This window comes from Polyodon spathula, chromosome 13 (genome assembly GCF_017654505.1).
Source record: "Polyodon spathula isolate WHYD16114869_AA chromosome 13, ASM1765450v1, whole genome shotgun sequence".
NCBI lineage: Eukaryota > Metazoa > Chordata > Actinopteri > Acipenseriformes > Polyodontidae > Polyodon > Polyodon spathula.
The window spans coordinates 39,898,840-39,918,170 of record NC_054546.1 but is presented as its reverse complement, the minus strand read 5'-3'; the positions used below and the strand labels follow the sequence as shown (position 1 = coordinate 39,918,170).

The following is a 19,331-nucleotide window of genomic DNA, read 5'->3' as shown; positions in this document are numbered from 1 at the left end:
TATGAGTGCAGAACATCTTTTGAGAGAAAAGTGTATTCAAATGCCATCTAGTGGATTTACACAGCATTGCATGTCGACAGCAAGAAAAAACAAAAACTAAGTTTGCACTCGATTAGTGACAGCAATGAAAGAACGTCTAATAGTGGTCTCTTAATACAGGTGGTCTCTTAAAAGAGGGCCCATAACTTAGGAATTTCCTCCGACATGCCTTCCTGTATTTATGTATGTCTCACATACACTGTAAAAGCCAGAAGATGTAATATGAACAAAAGGAAGTATTCAATTTAATAACATTTATTTAGATAATGCATTTACAAAACAAATTATTTTGTTAAAGTAATGAATGCTTGCCTGTCTCAGGTCACACAAAATTTTTAAATCCTTTGCAAATTTCAATGCCAGCGTCTGCCTTTCAGGTATGTTTTGATTCATTGCATCCTGAAACCGACGCCAGCATTAGCTGAAGATCTTTTTCGATTACAGCGCAAACTGTTTTCACACTCTTACAAGTATGGCTTGAATTTTGCGGTGTTTATTTTCTTTTTAACAGTTTGCCATTAAGTCTTAAGAACATTCTGTTAAATTAGCGAGAAAGAACACCACTACACGAAACGGACACACTGGAAGCGAGAACGAAACGCAAGAAGGAAATTCAAGTTAAAGTAGCATCAGGGGGGAGAGATTAATGTCATTGTATGCTTTTGTGTTCGAACAATGAAGGTGAAACAGAATCAGCAAGTCAATCACGACATCAAGGTAAAAAGAAGCGACTTTGTTTAGTTTAATTAAGATACTGAATCGGCTCAAAACACAGTCACGTGACCAAAAGTAAAAACCTAAAACTTCAAACCCTATTTCTTTCCATTTCAAAATGCTGTATATGCGTCATTTTAGTGCCGAATTTTTAAGCAATTTTTCTGGTTTTCTGATTAAAGTTTAATAACTTTAATTCTGATATCTAGGGAGGACCTTGCGTACCTCCACGTTTTCTCTTTACATTTAGGACATAGCATTCAAAACCATATTTTTCTTATAACAATAGCCGTGTAAGGGTGCTTAGTACAGGTTTGAGTCTGTTGCTGGGTAAGAGAATTGTGGTCGCTGGTCACGTTAGACAGGTGGTCACTTAATACAGTTAAATAAAAACACACATATCATTGGGAGGAATTTTAAATGACACTTAGTCCAGGTGGTCGCTAAATAAAGGTGGTCCCATGAGCTGCTTGACTGTAGTTGTGCTTTTGTTGTGGTCCACCTAGGATAGAGATATTTTACAATTCACACCATTTAATTCCAGTTTTCCTCATGCCTTATGGTTACAGGGTTAACTTAAATGGTGCATACACTGCAACGCTTGGTTGCCACTTACAAAAAAGAGTGCTAATTACTGGATGTAATCTGATTAGCATTTAATGGTGGAAATTAAAAGTACAAAGTGAAATGAACAGTTTGGAATAAAATATTTCTCCAGAGACATGCCAATCAATATATTTTTCCAGGTAGCCAATTTCCTTTTATACCCCATCTGGCAGAAGCAAATCTATTTCCATTAGTCTCTGCGGGGGAACTGGTAACATATACTGAGTCTGCTTCAGCTTCGCTGGCACCTGATTAAAGGTTTAGGGTTCCTTTCACTTTAAATTTCTTAGCTGAACGCTCGCTTGATCTTAGCTGGAACTTGCTGCCGTGGATATGGGAAACAAATCCATCAATTTCCACACTGAACACGCTGTTGCACTTTGGAATGACTTGAGAAAGAGAAAATTCAATAGTTTTTGTGGTAATCGGATGATGATCACTACAAAATAAGCATCCTTTTTTTTGACAATATGCACCTTTTAATTTGTCATCTTTAGTAATAACCTTGAACCTGTGCTTCAGTTCTTGCAGAATGATGCCTACAGTGCCCACATAGGAAGGCATTTTGACTTTACCACTGTGAAAATAAGAGAAATATTAAATAGGCACAAGGGGTCTACACAGTTCAGTTTTTACAGCTTGGGTAAATAAAAATGTTCTGCATTATTCCTGTAAAATACAAAGTGTAGTAACACTAACTGACACTATAAATACATTTTACCTGTTACAACAGCACCGTGGAAATCTGCCTTTATTAACTTTGTTTGGATCATCGTGGGCTGACTAAAGAAAAGAACATAATGACACAGCCATAAATACTTAATAAATTCAAATACAAAAGGACACATATTATAGACCAAACAACTATGAAGTTTCTTGAAATTCCAACAATTCCAAACATTTCACTAGAATACTTACTGCCTGTATTAGAGGATAAACAACATACCAATGTTAGTTAATCGACAGTTATAAGAAACAACCATTCTGATTTTTAGTTTCACATATGCACACATGGCTTACACTGTGGTCCTAGTCCATTATCACGTATGTACTGCTTTCATAACTCATGCAATGGCAAGAACAGCTCGTATCTGTAAAAAAAATAACAAAACAAATACTATATCTGAAAACACTTGCTGGACTAGGATCATTAAGTTGTGTGAGTCAGTGTCAGACAGGAATGTTTTAATTCAGTTTCTGGTGGTTCCAGTCTAGCCCTTTCTAAGCCATATGGACCATCAATACTTGTCTGGAACCTAGTAGCTAACTGATCCCAAAATGTTGTCAAGGTGATCATTTATGTTGGATAATAAATGATCCCATTTATCAGCTAACTATTACAGAAAGAAAAATGCATGTATTCATTTTGGGTCATATCTTACTAGGTTCTGGTGATCAAACGTTCACACAATATAAAGCACTGACTTCTGTTGTTCTGGTTTAAGCTCAAATATTTTAATTTCCCTTCTCTCTTTGGCACTCAGGCGCTTGGTTTTCCTACTCTGGTTTTTTTAATTTTTCTTCTCGAATGCACGCTTCAGAACCACAGCCTTCTGTTGCAAATGCTTCTGGGTGTCACTGGCTTCTAGCCCTGGCATCCTATGCTTCAGAAAGGAATTCACAAAGGCCTCTACCTGCTTGGGCCCATGAAGCTACAGAGATAGACAACATTAAAATACAAAAAAACTAAACAAACAACAACAAAAAAAAAAACTTCATGGTTCTCATAAAGCATGAGTTGAAAATCCAGACCCAGGTACCCGAATCTTTTTCAGGTAATTACAATAAAAAAGTATCATACATATTAATGTTTTAAGTGCATACCACATATTTTTAAATGCATATATGACATGAAGTTCTGTATGGGCGGGTTGATTCCATCGTTGTATAACCTCCCGCCCCCCGCAAAAGAACATTGAAAAATGTCTTAACATCAGTGTAAATAGAGAATAATGAACACATTTGAGGATGGTTAATAATAGTTTTGAAAAGTCATGTTACATATATTGGTAAGACAAGCATTATTATTATTATTATTATTATTATTATTATTAGATTTTACATAACCCAAGAATAAAGATGATCTCCATTACACACAAACATAAACGTACAACAGAGGGCAGCAAAACACAGACAGTGCCAATCTGGCAAAGGCATTATACCTGAATATCCAGTCTGTTGACTTGATTAAGCGGTATATTTAAGCACACATCACCGATGAATAATTAGACAGAGCCCTCAACAGTCACAACGATTGAATACAAAACGATTCACACAGGTTTCTAGTGTCAGTTGTTCATTACCATAGCGAGGTACTGACGGGTTATATAAAAATACATTCAAATGGATACGTTAATTTGCCATATTGCCTTAGTAAATGCATGTTGTTTACTAGTGTGATTAAAACTTTCCGGTAATATTCTGTAAAATTAATAGGAACGCTGTAACAGTTTATATTAAATTAATCATGCGGCAAATACTACTATAATCATTAAAAAAATATAACCAGCATATACACAGATCATTTTGTGTATTGTACACAAACAACAACGCAAATTTACGCTGCACTGTGTTTCGATTTTCTTTCTTTCTGGTTTAAAATAAATAAATAAAAGGCCAACTCTGGAATAGAACGTGTTTGTGTTTACTTCCCCGGCGCGTAATAACGCACAGACGTGAGCAGTACAGCACAGATATGTTTGATAAGAGATTAAGACTGAAAGAGCAATCACTGGCAATCACTAACTGTTGGAAACAATTAGCAGTCACTTGTTCATACGTTATTTTCACAAAACATGAGCACCGAATTCAGTGTGTTATTTACAAATTTGATAAAATACAATATAGTCAACAGTATTGATCACTGGTATGATAGCAAATACTGTTTTTTTTGTTTTTTTTTAAATGTTATTATTTTGTTATAACTCAATGTATTCATCCGTGAAACAAATCTAATATCTAACGAAGAAGTAACATTAATTAGAGGAAAGAGTGTAGCATTTTTGTATGATTGTTTTAATCTCTCGCAATTTAATTGATCCCCATGGCGACCCAAATGCAACGGGAAAATGTGTGAAATTTACATCGAAATTTTCGTCCGAGCATCAGCCTGTCTGTCTGCCATACTCTACGACGTGATCACGATAACTGCACTACAATATCTGAACCTTTATGGTACTAATACGCAATTATGAGCACTCTCTGTATGTGGGTGCACTGATTAATACATATTATTTTTACAGCAGCTTACTTGATTGAAACATGCCATTTAATGGCCGTGTTCTATGCATTACAAATCTATAGCATGCATGCTAGACTGAGATTGAGAGGTGTGTACTCTCTCTAAACGTTGAAACTCCCTTAGCCAAGGTTACTTGAAGAAAACATGTGTTCGAGGGGAGAATATAGTGGATCTCCTCCAAGCAGCTGATTAGTTTATAATACTGACATCCGCAGAAGACGCATACCTACCTCTCGATTTAAATTTTGAATACTGAGTAGCAGCATAACTTCATGGGAACATATTTAACAAAGCTACAGCTGTATCCTATTGGATCCTGCAAGAACGAGCAGTGTTATGTGTGCCGAGGGTGACGTTATTAACACCGTGTCATAACAGGTGGAATAGATCAGAGTGATGCTGGAAGCAGGATTGAGGTTTATGTGAAGACTGTGTGACTGTAAATAAAAGATAGGGATGATAAACAAATACAGTATGTAAAGGTCACAGAGACCTTGAAAACATAATATTGATAAGGACAGGACTGGGCTTAAAAGCTTAAAAAAGAAAGGGTTTTTCAAGGTGAACTGCTGTTTGTATGACTGGTCCAAACAATGTAAAGGTTAGTTTTGTTTGGATATGCTCAGATAGATTATTAGAAGGTGGTCTGAGCTGATTTCATTTTTTTTGTCTTTGCTAAATCCTTGCACTCTATATTCTGTCCAAACACACTGTTTCACAGCATTACCAAATAAAGCTATATATCTATCAACTGTTTCAAAGTCATGGATAAAAGTAGGTTTGATCATAATCAAACACAGTGAAACACTTAAAATTGCGTATTAAATCAAAAGCATGTGTTTTTAAACATGCTCGCAACTTGCACATTGAATACAATAATATGTATTATTTTGATGATGGTCATTTTTTTGTATTGACCGACTTTGCTGCAGTGATTGGTGATGCTTTGATCCCTTAACAGAAAAAAAAAAACAATGTCTCCACTGGAAAATGCCGCCACTTGTTATTTTTCATAGCTTCAGGAAAACTATTCCACAATCACCTGCAGGTTGAGCTGAATTTTCTTCTCTTGTCATCATGAAGAACAACCTTGTGCCAGCTCCTGAAAACATGGCCCTTTATCATCAACGTGTCTTATAACAAATAACAAACTATTTGAACTCAGGTAGCCTGGCGAACTCATCTTTTAAAATTTAATGTAATAATAAAAAGTACATATTGTACCAGGAACAACTGCTGTGCTTGAGAGTCAAAGGGCAAGACAACACTCAGCTAAGAATTGTGGACTGGATGTGGTAATGATTTAGACAGTTTAGCTGTCAGGGGTCACACAAAACCAGGTGATGGAGCATCAACCCCCCCCCCCCCCCCCCCCCCCTCGGAAGGGAGATGTCACTGCAAAGAAGGCAAAGAGGAGAAGGAGAGAAAGAACTTCAGGACATTGTGGGAAAGACAAACCAATACTGATAGGGAAGGGAGACTGTAGCCTCACCCCCAGAATCATGGCATGCCTTCAATACAAACAGGACAGTATCTTGCAACTGGAGTCCCTAATGGCTCAACTAGTAAATGCATTGTTGGAGTGCATGGAGAGCCATACGATCAAGAGCTCGCTAGTTTGAAACCTAGTCTTTTGCTGACCTTGACAGAGGGCTCACAAGGAGCGATGCATTAGCCATTGAACTCTCGTGGGATGGGACTGTGGGAACAGACGTCCGTTTATCTTTTGCTCTCCTAAATAGTAATGGTTGCAGCGACACTGAAAATTCAGTACTGTATTTAAAATTGTGTTGAACACTTAGTATGTTAACAGTTGTTGTTATGATCTAATTGTCCTGTAAAGACATTTCTCCTTTAGCCCCTCAGATGTCAACTTTCTCTTTGTCTCAGTCAGGCTATAAAAAACAATTTCTAAAACAGCATTAATCAATATCAACGTCAGTGTCAGTTTAAATAAGAGTTTTTATAATGAACCTCCCATGACAAAAAAACGAGTAGGTAGCTGCAAAGAGTTACGGCAAACTGTATCAGCTCTTCATTTTAATTCAGTATGACAGCTTTGTTTATATAATTTCACAAATCAAAGCAACCGTCAGTCACAAGTGGGCTGCCATTTTACGTTTTGTATGGTGTGAATGATGTGTATAAGAATCTCTTACTAGCATAAAACAATTAATCCCTACATACATTTATTATAGTAGGCCTGTGACAGTGATATGCAAAACAGTGTATGTGTGACATTGTTATTCTGATCACTTTTCATTTATTTGTAAGATTGCATTGGCTTGTATTTTATTTCACGGGGGAGAGAAAAAAAACAAAAAACGTATTTATCTGGCTTTCGAATGTTAAGCTCACAGAGTCCTGCTGGAGATATGAGAATCATATCAAAGTGTGTTGCAGCAGTCTTGCAGATGTAAAGATGAATATCTTCAGCCTCCAGCAATACCATCCTATTGTCAAGTACAGTTCATTCTTTATCTGTGTCCAGAGCTGCATCTCACTAGCCTAAGTAGATAACAAAACATTATTTTATGCTGGCCACATTTTACATTATATTCCCTTATGGTGATCATAGAAAGTCTTTACATTTTAGGCTCTTTTACACAATACTGTATAGGCATATAGACGTGTAAGCTTGTACTTAGTACTGTATATGGTGTTTTTTGTTACTATTTTGGTTTCATAGCCATTTACAGATATATAGTGGTATACAACAGTATGGCAGATCAGCCTTGAAGTTGGAACTGTAATAGATCTTCAGTTTCTTCAGTTTCAAACAGTTTTCTAAAATACTATGTTGTCTTGCATACACGTGCACCCCCATACATACTGTAAGTGCATGGGTCTATTGTAGACAGTGTAGTTCTTAAGAGCTACCACCAGAGGCCGCTGTTACATAAAAAAAGTAGGCTATTATTTCAAACTAATAAAACCAGCTACAGTACTCTTTATCATGGCAGAATTCTGTAGGTCAAATTTTAGGTCTGTATTTTAAGCAAGTAAGATAGATGTTATTATGTACTAATTTTTTTTACCTTTATTTAGGTTTAAGTAAGGAAACCTTTTGGAAAAACAGTTTACTTCTTATGGACAAGACCAGATCACTATCACAACTAAGTGTCGGGTTGGATCTGTGCATAGGTGGTTTAAGGCCTCTTAATATGAGTCATTTTCCAACCATGGCCTATAGTTTTTCTCTCTGTTAATACGCATGTATTCCTTGGTAGACATATTCAGTCTGTGACCAGAATTATACCCCCTTCAGGGTCTTGACATTTACGCCATAAACAATCGGTTCCTGGTTTTTCCCTAAACTTTGGAACTGGAGAAAAAAACAAAACAAAACTACATGTCAACCATAAAACTATTTCTCGCTGCCCTGTATCTGTTTTTGTCAACCTTCTCCTTTCTTATCACTTGCATTGGCACGCAAACACATGAACACGTTGGCAGAATGTAATGTGTGTGTGCATGTGGGTAGATATTGACCCAGCTGTGCCACAGCTATGTCAACAGGGATATGACAATTCATAGCCAAGTTCAGTAGAGGGGTAGACATACTTTTTGAGTAACACTTTACATGAAGTGCCTCTGATTACTGTGTATTTCCATAGTAGTTACTTAGTAGATACACATGTATGGACACATAATTACAATTTTATTATGCATAGTTACAATGTTTACATCTTTTTACACAATTGTATCAGAAAAAGGGTTAGGCCTAGAGTTAGTGGTGCAAAAAGATTTTTGCAAGATGTTTGACATAAAAAAGAAAGAAACAATAAGGCTTCTGGAGGAAACGGTCCAACAACATCTTCACCAGCAGTAACTACAGTTTGGCAGTTTTAATTCATTTTGGAGGTAGACAGTTGGAAAAAAAAAATTTGAAGGCAATCAATTTTAGACATCTTCTCATCTGTTGGTTGAAACCTCTGGCTGTCTCGAAGGTTTTAAGAGGGAGTACGTTAGAAAGCTTGAGAATAAAAAAAGCATGTGGCCTGACCTTTTACAAGAGCTGACTTGTCAATGAGCCGATGCTTACCAAACGTCATTTCTCTCTTGAAGGTGAAGCTTCATTAATAGAAGATATGCGTCTCAATTATTAATAAGCTAGCTGCTTCTGACGCTTTTGTCCTTGGATAAACCCACACAGCTCCAGCTTAGAAATCAACTTTTCAGACTGCAGGTATTCTCTGTGTTTGCCACATAGCAGCTTTACAGAAGATCTACCCTCCCCCTTATATTCTTTATTGGAATACTCAATGAGGGGCAGGGATAACACTAATATGAACTCTGTCAACAGAAGACATAGAATGCGTTGACTACTTTTCTGGGATATTTCATGAAACAATTACTCTGATGCAACCTTGGTTGGAAATAACTCTGTCTGTGATGAATAATTAATCTAGAGTAATGCAAGACCTACACAGACTGCATAAAACAGGGAGAATCCCTCTATAATCGCAGGTGGCTGGCAAGTTTCAAACTAGGAAGCAGCTGGGGAGAATATAATTTTCTACTCCTGTTTATCTGCCTGCAGAGGTGCATAATCAAATAGCAATTGAAACCATATTAAAAAAAAACAAACCAAAACAAAAGAAAAAAAAAACAGATAACACAGGGCTCCAATCTTTTTGCGAAATTTTGCGAATTGATTCCAAGGATGAAGAGTCGATTCTTTACAGGGGGGGTGGGGGTGGGGGGGTTGGCATGTTTTGCATAGAGCCGACCTGCAGTCACAAACAGTATTACTAAAATTCTCAAATTAAGAATCGATTCTGGAATCGACTCCAGAAACTTTGGAATCCAACACCCTTACCTCTAGGCCGTAATAGCAGTGAGTGTACACCTGTTGTCCAATCAAAGGAGTCGAAGGTTGGGCCCAATCACAACTAGATATGTGTTTAAATGTATTTTTTTTTGACATGTGCTCAGGCAGGCAGGTCAGAGCTTACATTGGCTGGGGGGGGGGTACAGTGTCGCAAGTGGTTGGCATTTTTTCTCTCCTGTGTCGTTGAATAATTAATTTCGAAGTGGGTTCAAACCCCTAAAACCACCACCCCAGCTATGCCATTGCTCAGTGACTAAAGATAAGAACAGTATAAAAAATAAAGCCTAATATGTTGGGTGCATCAGTGTGGACTTTCTTTAATATTATTTGAAGAGACAATAACTTGCATGGACAGTGAATTGAATGAATAACAGTACAAACGTGACTTCAGAACTGTTTGTAAGAAGTGCTACAAAAAAAAGAAGCATAGAATCTTTGAAACAGAATATATATATATATATATATATATATATATATATATATATATATATATATATATATATATTGCAAGTGTGAAAAAGCTAAGTGCATGATGTTCTATCTAACCAAACAATTTGAGATAAGGTTTATAAGTGGCTGGTTTATAATTTTCTGAGACATTTCTGCAAATATCTATAGCTGGCTGATCATCGAAACCACACAGCAGATTACACAACATGAAATATTTGTTGTAGTTTTGTTGGGAATGCCCATAATTCCTGTATCCTGTTTTTAAACAGATGGTGCATCATTTAATCTACAGTATCTGCTGGTTCTCGAAAGTAGAACAGACAAAAACACTTGTCCTTGAACAATATGACGATTCTTCTTACAAATAGGCTACCACTAATGGGTGACCTAGTTTTACTAAACCCAAGGCAAAGGGTGTTTTTGCCTGCAAGTGCCTCTCACTCATAAAAAAAAAACAAAAACAACAACAACAAAAAAACATTTAGTCTGCTAAATTCATTTTGTAAATCCATTTCATAAAATGATGAAAATGGGGGTCAAGAAAAAGTAACCTCTTTTGTCCTCCAGGGGCCAGTAGCTTGCCTACATCTTCTGTAGTTTGTTTTTATCAGTCTAAGAACAGTGATCTCTTTTAATATTTGGAAGTATTGCAAGTTATCTAACAAGTAATATACAACATACGCACACACCTGAGTCCTTAAATTAACCTCAGCAGTTGTGCGCTGATGGCTTTGTAAGTATAATTGTTTTATTTTAATTAAAGAAAATGGCATTTGGTATTTTGATAAATCTGACCTTAAATATTGGGGAAATATGGCACACGGAAACCAGCCACAATAATTCTAAATACCTCCGAAGGGAGAATTTGCAAATCCTCTCTTTGAATTTGAAGGGATATGAAGTACAGCAGATTAAGACTCTACGCACAGCTGAATATATGAGAGGTAACAACTTTCCAGATCTGAAGGCCAATGTGTCGGCCAAGGTGATTTCCATAAACTTATATTGTCTCATTGGCTATGTTTCTTAATTTTCAATCTAGGCAAACTTGTACAAGAGAGTACACTAAGGATTCTGTAGAATTAGAATTAATTGTGCCTTAAAGCACTATAAGGATCTTTTCATTTTACCCTGTCAATTGAGATTCCCGTTATACTGTAGAGAATAAAATGTGACACACATGGTGACACAGTTTTCTCAGATTTTAAATCCATTTTTGGCAGCATACAACTAAAGAGTAGTTTTGGGTCAACTATTTCACTCATTTTCACCAGTAAGTCAGGCAATTTAAGCAAAAACCTCGAGATATTGTTTTGTTTTTGCAATGAGAAAATATAATAGAAGATAACACCTTAACTGGTAATTCAGGATTTTGCAATAGACCATAATACATGACACGGGTTCTGGTGTGAATATACTATCACGGCAACGACTGTAGAGGGATCAAAAAGCAAGAGTGAAATAAGTAATCTGACTCAAAGATGTTGAAAGGAGTAGTACAAAATATCTGCTCTCGACATTACTTTTCTGAAAAAACTAGGCTGGGCAACTAAATTGGGTATTAATTCACAACAAACCCGAAATGGATCTTGCATTTTCAGATGACAGATTAAGACAGATTAAATGGGCAAACCATGCTCTTGTATCACCCTTGATGGTTCATCTAATTATTACAAAGGGGGAACAAAACAATCATCTCCACTTGATTTTATTTTCCAACTTCTTTTCCGCTAGCCTCCATTTTTTTTTCAGTCGGGTTTGTCATCAGTTTTTGCACTCTGTCTGCCTTATTACCTTATTTTCCTTTCTCTCCTTGCTGTCCATGCTGACACAGCACAGTACCCTTTGTTTTTCCTGTTACTCTTCACAACGTCCAATAAAAATAGATTAATGTAGATATTACAAAGCCTGGAGCGAAAGTTGAGGGCTGTATAATGAAGAAGTCCTGGAAGAAGGGCTTTTCATGTTTTGAAAATGCAGTGATTTTAAAATTGCTGTTTATAAATATAAAAAATGGAGAAAGCATACAATTTCTGAACTTAGCTGAAGACTTTCAAATTACTTTTTTTTAAACTTAGATGTGACAATGCAACAAATGAAGCAGTGCAACACATATGAGTGCATAATGAATAATTTGAACTGTTTTTAATTGAGTCTGCATACTTACTAGCACTGTGACATCTGTTGCATTACACACACATTATTGTATTTCACACACACAAACAAAAAGTTATTATATTTGCTTGGTGTTTACCAAATATGACTGAAGGCAGCAGAGGATGGCAACGGCTCTGTGGTCTATTATTAACGTAATAATAGTTAAGAGAAAAGCCCATAGCCCTATTTTGATAGCATGGCGGCAAGCGCAAGGGCAACGTTCAAAGTCATTGCAGTAGCGCTACAGGGAGTGGTCTGTCCCAAGAGAGATTTTGCACAGATTCAGTGCCCAGGGCAAGCGTAATCCGATGCAGTATCTTTGCGCTATGTCAGTTGCTGCCGAGTGGGAGGTGAAATCTGATGCCCAACTGTGTCAGTAGGCCTACTACATGACTGATCCAAACATCTGAAATGCATTTTTAACATTCCAAATGTATGGTCAATGACCGATCAAACAGAGGTGATGGCTTGATTATAGTACTTGGGTTGCAAAACGGTGTCACAAGCCTTGAATACATTGCCCTGCATGCTTCACTAATGCTGCAGTAACTTCATGTACTTCAGCGCTTACAGCTGACTAACAAAAAAGTTAGTACAGCCATGACCTTTAATGCAACAGGCAATGCGTTATATCTTCCCGTATCTCTTTCCTGATCTGCCTGCAGTAACTGGCAGATATCAACTTAAATTTGCTTGTTAATCAGAGGCGATGTCTGCATTCGCTGTCTGATAGGCAAAAAAGAAGGTTCAGAAAACTCTATTTGGATATGTCCTCTTCCATCGATGCAGGAAGGCATATTTCATTATCTCTAAAAACAAACAAACACAACATTAATAAATATTTGATTCATTAAATATAACTCTAGATATGTAGATACAGTTACGTTTTGTCTTTACGTTCCTCTTCTCTTGTTTCTCCATGTTTCACTTCCTTCTACACCCAGTGGCGATGATTGCGCTCTGAATAAGCCTGCCTGATATGTCTCTTTTAAAATACAAACGCAGCACCCAGCGCTGTTGTTACAGGATAATTCTCACCCTGGCAAATCTGGCTGAGGCTAATCTTCACAGCATCAGTTCAATTTTCACACCCAGGTCTGTGAAATTTTTTTGAGATATCTGCCTTGTGGCTTTTCAAGTTACTGCACCTTACATACATGTGTCCAACAAAAACATGATTTAGACAATAGTTGAAGCATTAAAAACTGTTTTGAACAAAAGGGGAAATGGGGAACTATATACATTACAGCCACTACTACATCAATACCCCAATCAATTAGGGAAGGGAATTTGCCCCCCTTGCCCCCCCCCCAACACCCCCCCCCCCCCCCCCCCCCCCCCCCCCCCCCCCCCCCCCCCCCCCCCCCCCCCCCAGTTTAAAGTCCTCTGAGGGCTGTTGAATAGATTTACAAAGAAGACAGCATTAATAAGCCCAATGTTGGAGAATGACAGCCGTGCTCAAGAGATGTAATTGAAACTTTATGAAGACCAGATAGAGAAACAAACAGGGAATCTGTGACTATGAGATAAATGTCACATAAACATGTTCTGGTCCTTGAAACATGAATTTACAAATTATTCTGGATTTTAGATCTATCATCAATGGCTGCACACAGCATATGGCTGTGGTTGTTTATGCACACTACATTGCGAACAAGGGATTGCATTTCTCAAGCACCTCACTTGTTTTCCAGAGGCAGGATTACAAGTATATTACTCTTCCATGGTATCCCATTTACTTAATTAGATCAATTTAATAAACAATGATGCTCAGAAATAAATACAACAAAATCCTTGGGAGAGCTGCCTCACAATACAAACTCTACTGACAATGTATTCAAGGTCCAAGATGGAGCTCTGCCTACTGTTTATTTGATGAAAGAATTAAAAACATACATAAAAAAGCTACAGCAGTTGATTTTGTAGAAGTCAGAGCCAGCTGCATCTTGGAATTACGTTTTCTTTTGATTTCCTGGTAATACACAGCCGTGCTGTAATATAAAGCTAATATAAGGACTCTTGAGCTGATCTAGGCTATGTAACATATGATGTATATGGCAGGCAATAAAAACTGAAGAGCAGCTCCTTTACTCAGGTAAACAAAGACTACATCAATAGGTAAAAAAAAGTTAAACCATATTTGAGTACAATATGAGCTACTCAGATTGATTGCAACCATAATAATTAAAAAAAAAAAAAAAAAAAAAAAAGGCTGATGAAAATGTTATTTACATACAAAAACATGTGCCGGTGTATTAGTAATCATTTATATCAATAATATATCAATAATCATTTATATCAATAATCATTTTACTGTGTATATGGAGATGGATTGTACCTATAACCCTGGCCTGACATGCAGAGAAAGTCAGAACTCACTGTTTTGAACTCACAAAATGAAGGCTACAGGGTCTGGGGGTAATCTATACAAGCTTCATTAGAACTTATTCCATTTTTCTTAAAGATCATAAAAATGAAGATAAAAGCTATCCTGCTAACATATCTCATAAAACGATTTGGTAGGAGACATGTTGTTCCCATAGACTAGAAAATATTCAATAAAATGAGAGGAAATGGAAAATAATGAGCATCCATCAGAACTGAGCTGAGATCCTGCTGAAATGAGACCAGAACAATTCTGCTTTCAATATTTATTGCATGACTGACTGTCCCTGCGATGAGAGACAGTTAACTAAGTATAGTCAAACCATTTTAGTATGCATACCAACTTGTGAAGTAATAAATATGCATTGCATGGTTCAAAGCTTTCCACTAAGAATTTCCTCAAAGTGACTGGGCCAATTTACTTCAGCTATTTCTGGGCAAAGGTTTTTTTTTTTCTTTTTTAGGGGGGTGGGGGTTTGAAGTATCACCAGTCTTTTCATCGTAGGATTTTTTGTTCAATTTTGGGATGTTTCTGTTACTACTGAACTATAGGAAGCTGTCTCTTTATAACACAATTACAAATAAAAAAATAAACTGTAAAATCTAAATTTTACAAACTTAAATTCCACACTACTAACCCTCCGGCTGTAATTAAAAACGAATTACACAATGTAAAAATTGCTTTGCCTGACCCCTTTGATTCTGTAATGGATTTCAACTTCAGAAATTTGCATCCACTTATTTGTAGCCAGCATTCAATTGGAAAGCTATAACATCTGATATACTAAATTCCAATCAGGATTTCAATATTCAAGTTAATTATGACCCTTGCTTGTAGGGTGTGTGGCAATACATAGTTAGAAATATTAGTGCCACGGTGCAAAGCATTCTCCACATGGCCTTTCATTCTGTGATATTCCTTTTATAATACATTCATTCAGAACATATTTTCACATATCAAATCCATTTCTCAGGATTTCATTAAATAATTGAAATCCCTGCTGAGCAGTGGTGACGCCTTTACATTGCATAATCACCTTCACCTCCAGCACCTCGTTCACATGTGGCCAGGGAAGGCAAGTGGTACTGAGGAGAACGGCTTCTTTAGAGTGTAACGTGAAGCTAGACAAACTCTACATACACTTGCAGAAAGACATGGACGGACAAATTCCTACAATCATCGCCATAAGTCAAGAAGACATTGGACTAAGGGTTCCTGTCTTCTTCCTAGCATTCACCGCGTTTTTGAGGCGTTTTTGGAGTCCTAAAAGGTGAGACCCAGTGGCAAAAGCAAGCAAGTTTAAATGTTGTGATACATGCTTATGTCAAGTCATACTAACTGAAATAACAATCTGATAAATAAGGCCAAACCAAATTTGCAAGTTATCCAGAGCAAGATCCTTCCAATATAATTCACATTAAACTGAGGTTATGTGTTGAGGTTCCTAATGCGTTTCGTGAATGTTGGAAAAGCTGCAAGACCAGTACATATTTCTTTTAAATTTATTTTATTCAAGTTTTTCTATATTGTCCTTTCAAAATTTAAATATGAGGGAGCTCATGAGAGGTGCATCCAGTAAAGGCGCTCCGTGTGGTGTCCAAGATGCACCCTATAGCCTGGAGATCACAGGTTAGAATCCATGTCATTGCCAACCGTGACCGAGGGTTCTTAGGGGGAAGCACACAATTGGCCAACCAGGTAGGGAGGGCTTAGGTCAGCAGGGCAATCCACAGTTCACTGCGCACCAGCGCCTCCTGTGGCTGATAGGGTGCCTGCGGGTCTGTAGTGGAGCCATTCAGATCTGTGTTGTCCTCCAGCACTATAGGTCTGGTGGCTTCGCTGTCGATCCACAGTTTGAAAAATGCTGGATTGGCAGGGACACGTTTCGGAGGATGCATGTTTCAGCCTCCATTCCCCGAGTCGCCGAGGGGTTGTAATAATAATTGGGCATTCTAAATTGGGGAGAAAACCAGGGTAAAAACCATTGGCGACGACTAAATTAAAAAAAAAAATTTTTTTAATTAAATATGAGATAAATATGTCTCATAATGTCATCTACTGCATGTTTTTTTTCCTCTGTTCCAGTTCTACTAAGTATTAGACAATAAAGCTTAGAATCTAAGGCTAATACTGCTGACAATGTCCTTGAGGTTTATATAGTTTATATAGTCCTTAGTAGCTAAGGGACTGAAACGCTCACTATTGTCCCCATGGTGATTTTTCTTAGCAACTAGCATTTATCTACTATATCTAGACAGGCATTGCCACCGATTACATAGTAAATTGATATCTAGCCTGAGAATGTAACCAGGAGCTCTCAATCCCAAGCCACCTATGCTAAGTATTAAGCAATTGTGGTGATGACCATAGTGCACTAAAGCTGTTGTGCTTCTAGATAGATTTTTACCAATTAAAAATGATTTTTAAGACCTTTAGATCTTTCCTATATGTTCCCAGTCCAATATCCAGTTGTGTGTTTTTGTACACTGAACAAAAATATAAACACAACATGCAACAATTTCAAAGATTTTACTGAGTTACAGTTCATATAAGGAAATCGGTCAATTGAAATAAATTAGCCCCTAATGAGTGGGAATACAAATATGCATCTGTTGGTCACAGATACCTTAAAAAACAAAAGGCAGGGGCATAGATCAGAAAACCAGTCAGTATCTGTTGTGACCACCATTTGCCTCATGCAGCGCGACACATCTAGAGTTGATCAGGCTGTTGATTGTGGCCTGTGGAATGTTGTCCCACTGTTCTTCAATGGCTGCACGAAGTTGCTGGATATTGGAACTGGAACACTCTGTCGTACACGTCGATCCAGAGCATCACAAACATACTCAATGGGTGACATGTCTAGTGAGTATGCAGGCCATGGAAGAACTGGGACATTTTCAGCTTCCAGGAATTGTGTACAAATCCTTGCGACATGGGGCCGTGCATCATCATGCTGAATAATGAGGTGATGCGGCGTATGAATGGCATCACAATGGGCCTCAGGATCTCTTCATGGTATCTCTGTGCATTCAAATTGCCATTGATAAAATGCAATTGTGTTCGTTGTCCGTAGCTTATGCCTGCCCATACCATAACCCCACCGTCACCATGGGGTACTCTGTTCACAACGTAAACATAAGCAAACCGTTCGCCCACACGATGCCATACACACTGTCTGCCATCTGCCCGGTACAGTTGAAACCGGGATTCATTTGTGAAGAGCACACTTCTCCAGCGTGCCAGTGGCCATCGAAGGTGAGTATTTGCCCACTGAAGTCGGTTATGACACCGAACTGCAGTCAGGTCAAGACCCTGGTAAAGACGACGAGCATGCAGATGAGCTTCCCTGAGACGGTTTCTGGCAGTTTGTGCAGAAATTCTTCGTTTTTGCAAACCCACAGTTTCATCAGCTGTCCGGGTGGTTGGTCTCAGACGATCCCGCAGGTGAAGAAGCCGGATGTGGAGGTCCTGGGCTGGCGTGGTTACACGTGGTCTGTGGTTGTGAGGCCGGTTGGACGTACTGCCAAATTCTCTAAAATGACGTTGGAGGCGGCTTATGGTAAAGAAATGAACATCTGACAAAATTGCACATTTTAGAGTGGCCTTTTATTGTCCCCAGCACAAGGTGCACCTGTGTAATAATCATGCTGTTTAATCAGCTTCTTGATATGCCACACTTGTCAGGTGGATGGATTATCTTGGCAAAGGAGAAATGCTCACTAACGGGATGTAAACAAATTTGTGCACAAAATTTGAGAGAAATACGCTTTTTGTGCATATGGAAAATTTCTGGGATCTTTTATTTCAGCTCATGAAACATGGGACCAACACTTTACATGTTGTGTTTATATTTTTGTTTAGTGTATTTTGTATAGTAGATTGCTTGTTTTGACTACTCCTTTTCCTAAAAGTTCTTTTTTTCCCACCCTCAATTAGTCTACAGTATTTCATTATGCATTTTAATGGCAATTAGCTCAACAAAGTAAGTCGATATTAGTGAAAAATCTTCTCCCTCCCACCTCCCTGCAAGATTGGAAAAAAGGAAGTTGGTATACGAAGTCTGACCTTCATATAACAGCTTCACAATCTCCTTTAAAAAAACAAAACAAAACAAAAAAACTCCAAAGAAGTACAATTTGTACACTGTGTTCTATTTGCAAGGTTTTCTGACATTTTGAAAATCCCTTTGGCCAGTTTACTTTAGAAAGTTGGTTCTCTGCCAAGCTGGGAGCCACATCATCTCTCCTGGATGTAAATATTTTCTGACTCATTCATACAACATGTTATATTTATGGCTTTGACGCCTGTTGATTTGCTGTCTGCAAAGGTTTGGGCCATAATTCAATTGCGTGTGAGAGGCCGAGGTGTAAAACTGTGAGTTATGAACAAGACTCAATCCACAAAAACCTCTGAGCCTCAAACTGAAGGGTGATTGATACGAATTAATAAAAATGTTAAGTGTAGGAGAACTTTTAAATGGAATCTTAACTGCAGTATCTCTTACTGTTGAGCATTTCTTGCACACTAATTAAAAATATTTAGGTATACTGAATTGTTAGGATATTGGGTGTCATTTAAGCAGGTGAGAGTAGGCGTTTTAAAAACTGTATCCCTAGCATATGTATCTAAATAATTATAAAACACTAAACTCTAAATTAAAGTCAACAATGTATTATTATAAAACTTAAAACAAACTGTACATAAGGACCATCAGACTGTAGTGACCTTTCTGACAAATCCTACAAATAATATCGTAATGGATGTTTTCCAGCAGATAACAAGCAGCATTATGTGCAAGTTGATTGACAGATGAACTTTGCAAAGGTTCACCTGTCGAGAAAGACCACCTATGGCAACTTGGGCAGCCAGCATGCAAACCTGGAATGCATTCAGTAGCAGAG

General features: G+C 37.7%; 1 pseudogene; it reads right to left on the bottom strand.

Moving 5' to 3' along the window:
- Positions 1-1,611: 1,611 nt before the first annotated feature.
- On the bottom strand, positions 1,612-11,708 carry LOC121325325 (annotated as a pseudogene).
- Positions 11,709-19,331: the final 7,623 nt, after the last annotated feature.